The sequence below is a fragment of the Panthera pardus genome, unplaced genomic scaffold, assembly GCF_024362965.1.
Source record: "Panthera pardus isolate Hobbes unplaced genomic scaffold, ASM2436296v1 HiC_scaffold_24, whole genome shotgun sequence".
Classification (NCBI taxonomy): Eukaryota; Metazoa; Chordata; class Mammalia; order Carnivora; family Felidae; genus Panthera; species Panthera pardus.
In genome coordinates, this window is record NW_026526810.1 from 29,686,692 (window position 1) to 29,693,822 (window position 7,131).

A 7,131-nucleotide genomic window follows, 5' to 3' on the forward strand; every position below is an offset into this window, starting at 1 on the left:
CCCTGTTTTAAATGCTCACCTCACATTGCCTCCTACAAAACTCACAAATAACCAATGAATTAAGCATTGTTATTCCTATTTTACAGACGAAGAAACAAAGGTGCGATCAGGTTAAGAAACAGGGAACTTTATAAAGCTTGAAATTAAGGTCCAATGTTATGTGCTTCTTGATGTGTGGTGAAATCAAGGGGGGTCCCAGTGGCCTAATGGTCAGCTCCCCTCTTCCCTCTGCTCTTATAGATAAACTTCTCTAGCCAACTCCTCTTATTCGATGGGCCAGGTGCAATTCTTGCTTATCCCTGAATAGCATGTTTTAGCTCCTAGCCAGACCACAGAATTATATAAACAAGCCAGTCACAACCTCCTGCAGGAACCAGGAGGTGCCATTCCCTCTTGATGTTACAAAGCCTGACTCCCTCAACCCCCAGTTGTTCACCCTGTTCCCAAGTGAGACTCTGTGTGGTCCTGCATGGTGCTGGTGTCCTCTTCCCTAGGCTGTGAGGATAAGTAATAAATAAGCTACTGTTGGTCTCATCTGTCTAGTGTGTGTTCAGCCATCCCCATAACCCTAGGGTGGTAATCTCCCCATCACCAATGGGGCGAAGAGGTCATCAAAACAGAGACTTGCCCAATGTCACACAGCTAGTGTGCTATGAAGTTGGGACTTGAACCTTAGCATCTGATTCCAGAGCCGACAACCTTTACCTTTGTGCTAAATTGCTCACAGTAAGCATTCAATAATTGCTATCTCATTAGTCTGTAAGCATCATAAGGTCAAGGGCAGTGTCTGTTCAGAACTGCATCCCCAGCGTCTAGCATGGCACCAGGAGTATTAAGGGATAGTTCAATAAAGTTTTATAAATGAATAAGTGGATGAACAAACCTCACCCTTCTGAATGTCAGTTTCCTCATCTAAAATATTAGAATAATCATCTCCATTTACCTCGCTAGAGAGAATTTGTCATAGAGGGTAAAATCTATAGGTCTGTAATCAGATGACTTGGGTTTAAATCCAGGTTCCCCCAATCACGTAACCTTGGACGAGCTTCTAAACACTCTGTGATTCAGTTTTGCTGTTATCAGATGAGAATAATAACAGAACCTACCTCACTGAGTTCTCATAAGGTCTAAATGAGTTTGCGTATGTGAGCACTCAGTAATGTTAGCTATTACTATTAATTTATGGGGATATTGTGAAGGACATGTTAGGATGCGCATGTAAAGACTCAAGGAGAACTGTGGAATGGGTGGTTTGTCTTTGGTGACGTCCCAATCCCCTGTGGTGAACACTACCCAGCAACCATCCTGCTTCTTCCTTCCTAATAGAACCCCAATTGAGGAATTGGCCTTTCCCACTCATGACTTGAGGGAAGATGGCCCCATTCCCAGGTAGAAACAGATCAGGGCTAGTCTATTCCATTGTGATAATTTTATTTCCTTTGCCTGTGATTGGTATAGGAGAGGGCAATGAAAGATGAGGAGAGATGAGGGGAGATGTGCTAGGGTTTTGCTGTTTTTCCCCTGGATGTTTCCATGGCTGGATGGGACCAATGGACCCTGAGCTGCCATCTTGTGCCAGCCTGAGGACAATGATAAGGAAGAGGCAGAGGAGCAGCTAGAGTTCTGATGACCTCTGTCTGAGGTTCCTCTACCACTAGGCTTATTATTTTGTGAGGGATAATACCTTCAGTCATTATTGAAGCCCATTTGGGTCCCATTTTCTGATGCTTGCAGAAACAGCATCTCAACTGATGTAATTCTTCTTGAACTTGGCACCCTCATCCTCCTCCTATTGCAATCGATTGTTTTCAATCAATTTTTCTCTCAATCTCTCATCGCATTGCGGGGTAACTAATTGTTTTATATGTTCCTCCTGCACACACACTCTCTCCCTAGACTTTAAATTTAGGGACAGGAGGGAAGGTGTCTGCTCTGCTTGCCATTATATCTCTAGAGCCTAGATCAGGGCCTGGAACGTAGCAGACGCTTAATAAATATTTGTTGAATAAGTGAATGCATTTCTTAGTCCTTGAATTGTTATTAGATAAGACTAGATAAAATCACTGTCCCAGTACTTGATTCTGAATAGAAAATTCTAGAAGACTTACTAGAAAATTCTTGCTGGGTTTCATGAGATATTAAAGGTCATCTTGAGGAAATGACATTGGCGTATTTTGGATTACACTTGCAATTTTGGCAGATTGAGTAGTGTAGACAAGTTTCCCTCTGAGGAAAACTCCCAAACTGGACAAAATATTTTCCAAAAATCAGCTTGAAAGTATGGGAAAGCTATTGAGGTAGTAAAAAATTACTGGACTGAGATCTGTAAGAGGAAGGAAGCCCAGAGAGGAACTTGGCATTTGGGCTGCCTTGTCCTGGAGGCATTTGCAAATCCAGAAGATGCAGCTGAGACACTGGGAAATATTTTTGACAACATTTGTGGGTAGGGAAAATAATTGTAGTTCAGGATCTGTGAAAGTGGGGATCATGGTAAACCTCTAAAATTTTTTAATCCTGAAGGGCATACCCTAAAAGTAAAGGTGAACTGTTAGTAATCCAGTGCTCACATAGACTGAAATCCAGCTTGTAGACATTTGAATACCCAAGAAAGTCTCAATCCCAAAATATTATTAAATGATTAACAGTATTTGTGTGATCTGAGCTAGCTTGGGAGCCTAGCAGAAGCAAAAATTCCTTTCTGGAAGATAAAATTCAAGTTCTAAATTTATTTTTATAATTTTCAAGTACAATGACCTATGTACAATCAAAGATAGTCCCATGAGAAGATATTGCATCATATATGAGGATCAGGAGAAATAACATACAATAGAAACAGACCATAATGAATCCAGTTGATCAGACCCAGACTTTAAAATAATGATGTTTTCTGTGTTTGGGGAGATAAAAGATAAGATTTAAAATTTAAATCTTCTAAAGAACCAAATAGAAATTCTTAAAATAAAAAATTAAATAATCAAAATTAATAATTTCAAGAATAGGTTTGAGTCAGCTGGGGAAAGACCTAATAAACTGGAAGGCAAAACAGAAAAAAATATCTAGGATGAACATTAGGAAGAAAAAATAATTGAAAAATGCAAAGATAAGAGGCATAAAGGATATTGTCTTAGTCCATTCAGACCACTAAAACAATACCATAGACTGGGTGGCTTAAACAACAAACATTTATTTCTCACAGCTGGGAAGTCCAAGATCGAGGTGCCAGCAGATTGGAGTCTGGTGAGGGCCTGCTTCCTGGCCATCTCTCGCCGTGGCGTCACGTAGCAGAAACAGGGAGAGAGGTTTCTGAAGTCTCTTTTACCAGGAAACAAATCCTATTCATGAGGTCACCATGGTCACGATCTACCCAATCACCTCCCAAAGTCCCCACCTCCTAATACCAACATATTGGGGGTTAGGATCTCAGCATATGAATTTTGAGGGGATTCAAACATTCAGTCTATAACAGATACAGTGATAAATTCTGATAAATGTTTAGTGGAGTCCCAATGGTGGAGGAGAGATAAAATGGGACAGATCCAATATTTGAAGAGGTAAGAGCTAATGTTTCCTCCAAACTGATGAAAGGTTTAAATTCAGAGGTAAATGACGTCAAGTTAATCTCAGTAGGATATAGAAAAAGAAATCTACATCATAGCAAAATTTCTTAAAAGAAAAAGAAAAAAGAAAGATCTTCGAGGCAGCTACAGGAAAATTAGACATTTTGCCTTCAAAGGAACAAGGATTAAACTGACAATTGACCCTTCTCATCAGTAATAACAAGAATCAAGAGCGTCCGGGTGGCTCAGCTGGTTAAGCATTCGACTCTTGATTTCGGCTCAGGTCATGATTTCAAGCCCCGCATCGGACTAGCACTGACAGTGTGTAGCCTGCTTGGGATTCTCTCCCTCTCTCTCTCTCTCTCTCTCTCTCTCTCTCACACACACACACACACACAAAACAAATAAATAAACATTAAAAAATAAAAAGAAATTTAAGAAAAGAAATAATGAGAATCAGAGGACAATGGGATGCTCGTTTCAATGGGATGAAAGAAAAAAAATATAATACCCAGAGAAAACATCCTTCAGGAATAAAAAGGAAATAATATCATCTTCATACAAGCAAGAACAGAGAGAATTTGACACCAAAAAGTCCATTCCTAAAGGAAATGCTAAATGGTATTCTTCTGGCAGAAGGAAAATGATCACATGTGGAAAGTCAAAGATGGAGGGAAAGCCACAAAAATGGTAAATACGTGGACAAATCCAAATACTGACTGGCTGGACGAAAATAATAAGAGTCTCACAGTTTTTGAAATACAAGGGAGAATTAAAATAAACAAAAGCAACAGTCTATAAATCAGGAGAGCAGCAACTACAGTGCAAATGTTCTGAGGTTCTTGCATTGTCTGGGAGAAGATAAAACCACTTATTCATATTAGACTTTCATAAATTAAAGATGCACGAGAAAGCCAGTGTGACTATTTTAACACCAGAAAGTAGATGGTGCCGAAATGTATGGCTAAAGACAGACATTTTGTAAAAATGGAAGGTTCAAGTCACTGAGAAGTTACGACAATTCTGCCTTTGCATGCACCTGATGACTTAGCCTCAAAATCTGTAAGGTAAAAAATGACAGACCTATAAAGGAGAGACACATGTTTCTACAGTCTTTGTGGGACGTAAGTTTTGGTTTCAATTTGTGTAAGCAAACAGCACTTCCTATGTGACAGGTCAGAGTCACATGAGGCAGGTGTTCTTACTTCCTAGGTTAGAATTCTGAAAAATCAAGATAGTAAGGAACTTGCCCAATGTCACAGAATTAAGAAGTGTTGGGGCTGAGATTTAAAACCAAGCGTTCTAGCTCCAGAGTCTTACTGAAACAGTGGGGGATGTTGACACTAACTACCCTCTTGGTAACTGGCCAAACATGCAGGCAAAACTCCACAGAGTAGAAGGTTTGACCACGGCCGTGGAACTCTCTGTTACAGTAGCTCCATTCAGTCCAAGTTCTATGGCACAATCATGTCCAACAGTGGATTGTCAGGAGGCTGACATGAGATCACACATGTTTATAACATGGAAAACGCTATACAAATATTGGTTCCATTGTTTGACTCTTGGTCTTCTGTTGTTCGGGGGGGTTTGGGGGGCAGATTTTGTGGGTTTGCAGTATCTGCTTTAATTGTAATCCCTTCAGATCCTAATTGTAGAGTATAACCAACTGATAAATTGTTACTGTTGCAACACACAACATACAGTTGGGTATGAAAATGTGTAAATAGAATCTGAGTGAAACATACTATAAGACCACATGCTGATGATTCTTTGGTGAGTTTTCGTTTTTTCGTTTGTCTGTTTTTTCAGTCCACTGGTGTGTAAGTCAGGCTCTGGGATACCAACCCAGGCTTGCTGGAGGACGATATGACCGGAGAGCTGGCCTGGGAACTTATGCAAGTCGCTGACCCTGGGCCTCCGTGTCCTCATGCATCCAATAATCACACCCACTCTAAACTGCCTCGCTGCCCTCATAGGACTTCAAGGAGGGATCTCAGAGATCTAATTGGGAAAGTCCTCTGAATTGCGTTTGGGGCTAAACAAATGTCAGGCATTGTTAAGAATCTCAAATGGTGCGGATCGCTCGACGAGTCTGCTTTATGCTGTTTCATGTGTTGTTAGTAATAAAAGCTAACATTTATTGAGAGCTTGCCGTGTGGTAGGTGCTACGCCAAGCCCTTTACAGGCCGCATTTCATCAATGCGTCCCAGCAACCCGAGAGGCAGAGTGGTCCGGGGCGCTGCAGCCGGATTGCCTAAGGCCATTTGCAGGCTCGCACCACTTACCAGCTGAGGTTATGGCCCCTTTCGTGCCTCAGTTTTCTCATCCGTAAAATGGGAATAACGATAGCACTAACTTCACAGAGCTGTTGTGATTATTTCACGAGTTAATGTACGCCACGTGCTGGAACCTGTGGGTCTGGCACTTGGTAAGTGGCCCATCGAAACTCGTTTTATCGTTTCCACTTTATAATCAGTGAAATGGTTGTCAAGTGGTAGGTCACCCAGCTGATGCAGGGCCAGGGCTGGGATTCTCACCCAGCTCTCTTCTGGACCCAGAGCCCACGTGTATAACCACTACGCTCCCTACCTCCGACAGTTGCATGAGCAAGGTTAGAGTCCCCAGCCATTCACGGAGTCTGTTTGAAGCCCTGCAAACACAAAAGGAAGCTGCCAGCCCCTTTCCCTTGCCATAATCCTCCACACCATGCTTCACTTTTGGCCTGCACTGCGGAGGAGTTTTTGAGAGGCCTTAAGCCCAGCTTTTGCACCCACATTTTTCTCACGAATGCTCAGCAGAGAAAAAAAAAAGCCTCACAGAAGCATTTGCTACCCAAATATCAACTAAAACATCTACACTCATCATACCTCTCCCCCCATCCGCAACCACCACCACTTGGCCTCTGCCCCCAGCTGCAAATTGCTTGGGAGATGTTTATTTCTGGAGCATACTTTAGGATGAGCAGCAGCAGCTGGGGCAGTGTGGGGACGAGCTCCCCCATCAGAAGAGGAGGTTGGTCCTCTTTCCAGAAATGCACATAGACAAGCAGTCTCGAAGCAGGCACCCACGGGTGGCTCCCCCAGCCTGGCTGGTGTGTGACCGCAGGGACGAGGCCAGGCCCTCGAGCCTGCGGCAGAAGGGGAGGGAGAGGAAAGTGGCATCCTTTTAAAATTCTAGTCCCTGGGTTCATCAAGGCTGGCTGGAGGCAGAGATTAGATAGTGGCTTTCATCACTGGTCATGTTGTCATGAATATTTTTCTTAGGGTTTGTCTTGGGCCATGCTCTCCTCTCTCTTCTCTTGGGCTTTCAAGATCAGTTATGCAATTTATGTTCAGAAATCTCTGCATGCCCTTTCAGGCTGAGGATATCAGCCAAGGGCTAGGACTGGCTCTCAGCTACGTGGGAAAACAGGACACGCTGCTTTTTGCCACCCTCTCAGCTGCCTTCCTGAGGGTCTGCTTTCTCCTTCCGGGGCCTCCAGCTGCCTGAGGGCTTGGTGCCCCTGACCCACGTTCACTGCAAAATCATATCCCTTTCTCATCCTTGTGAAAGCTCCTACTCTGTTCAGGGATCT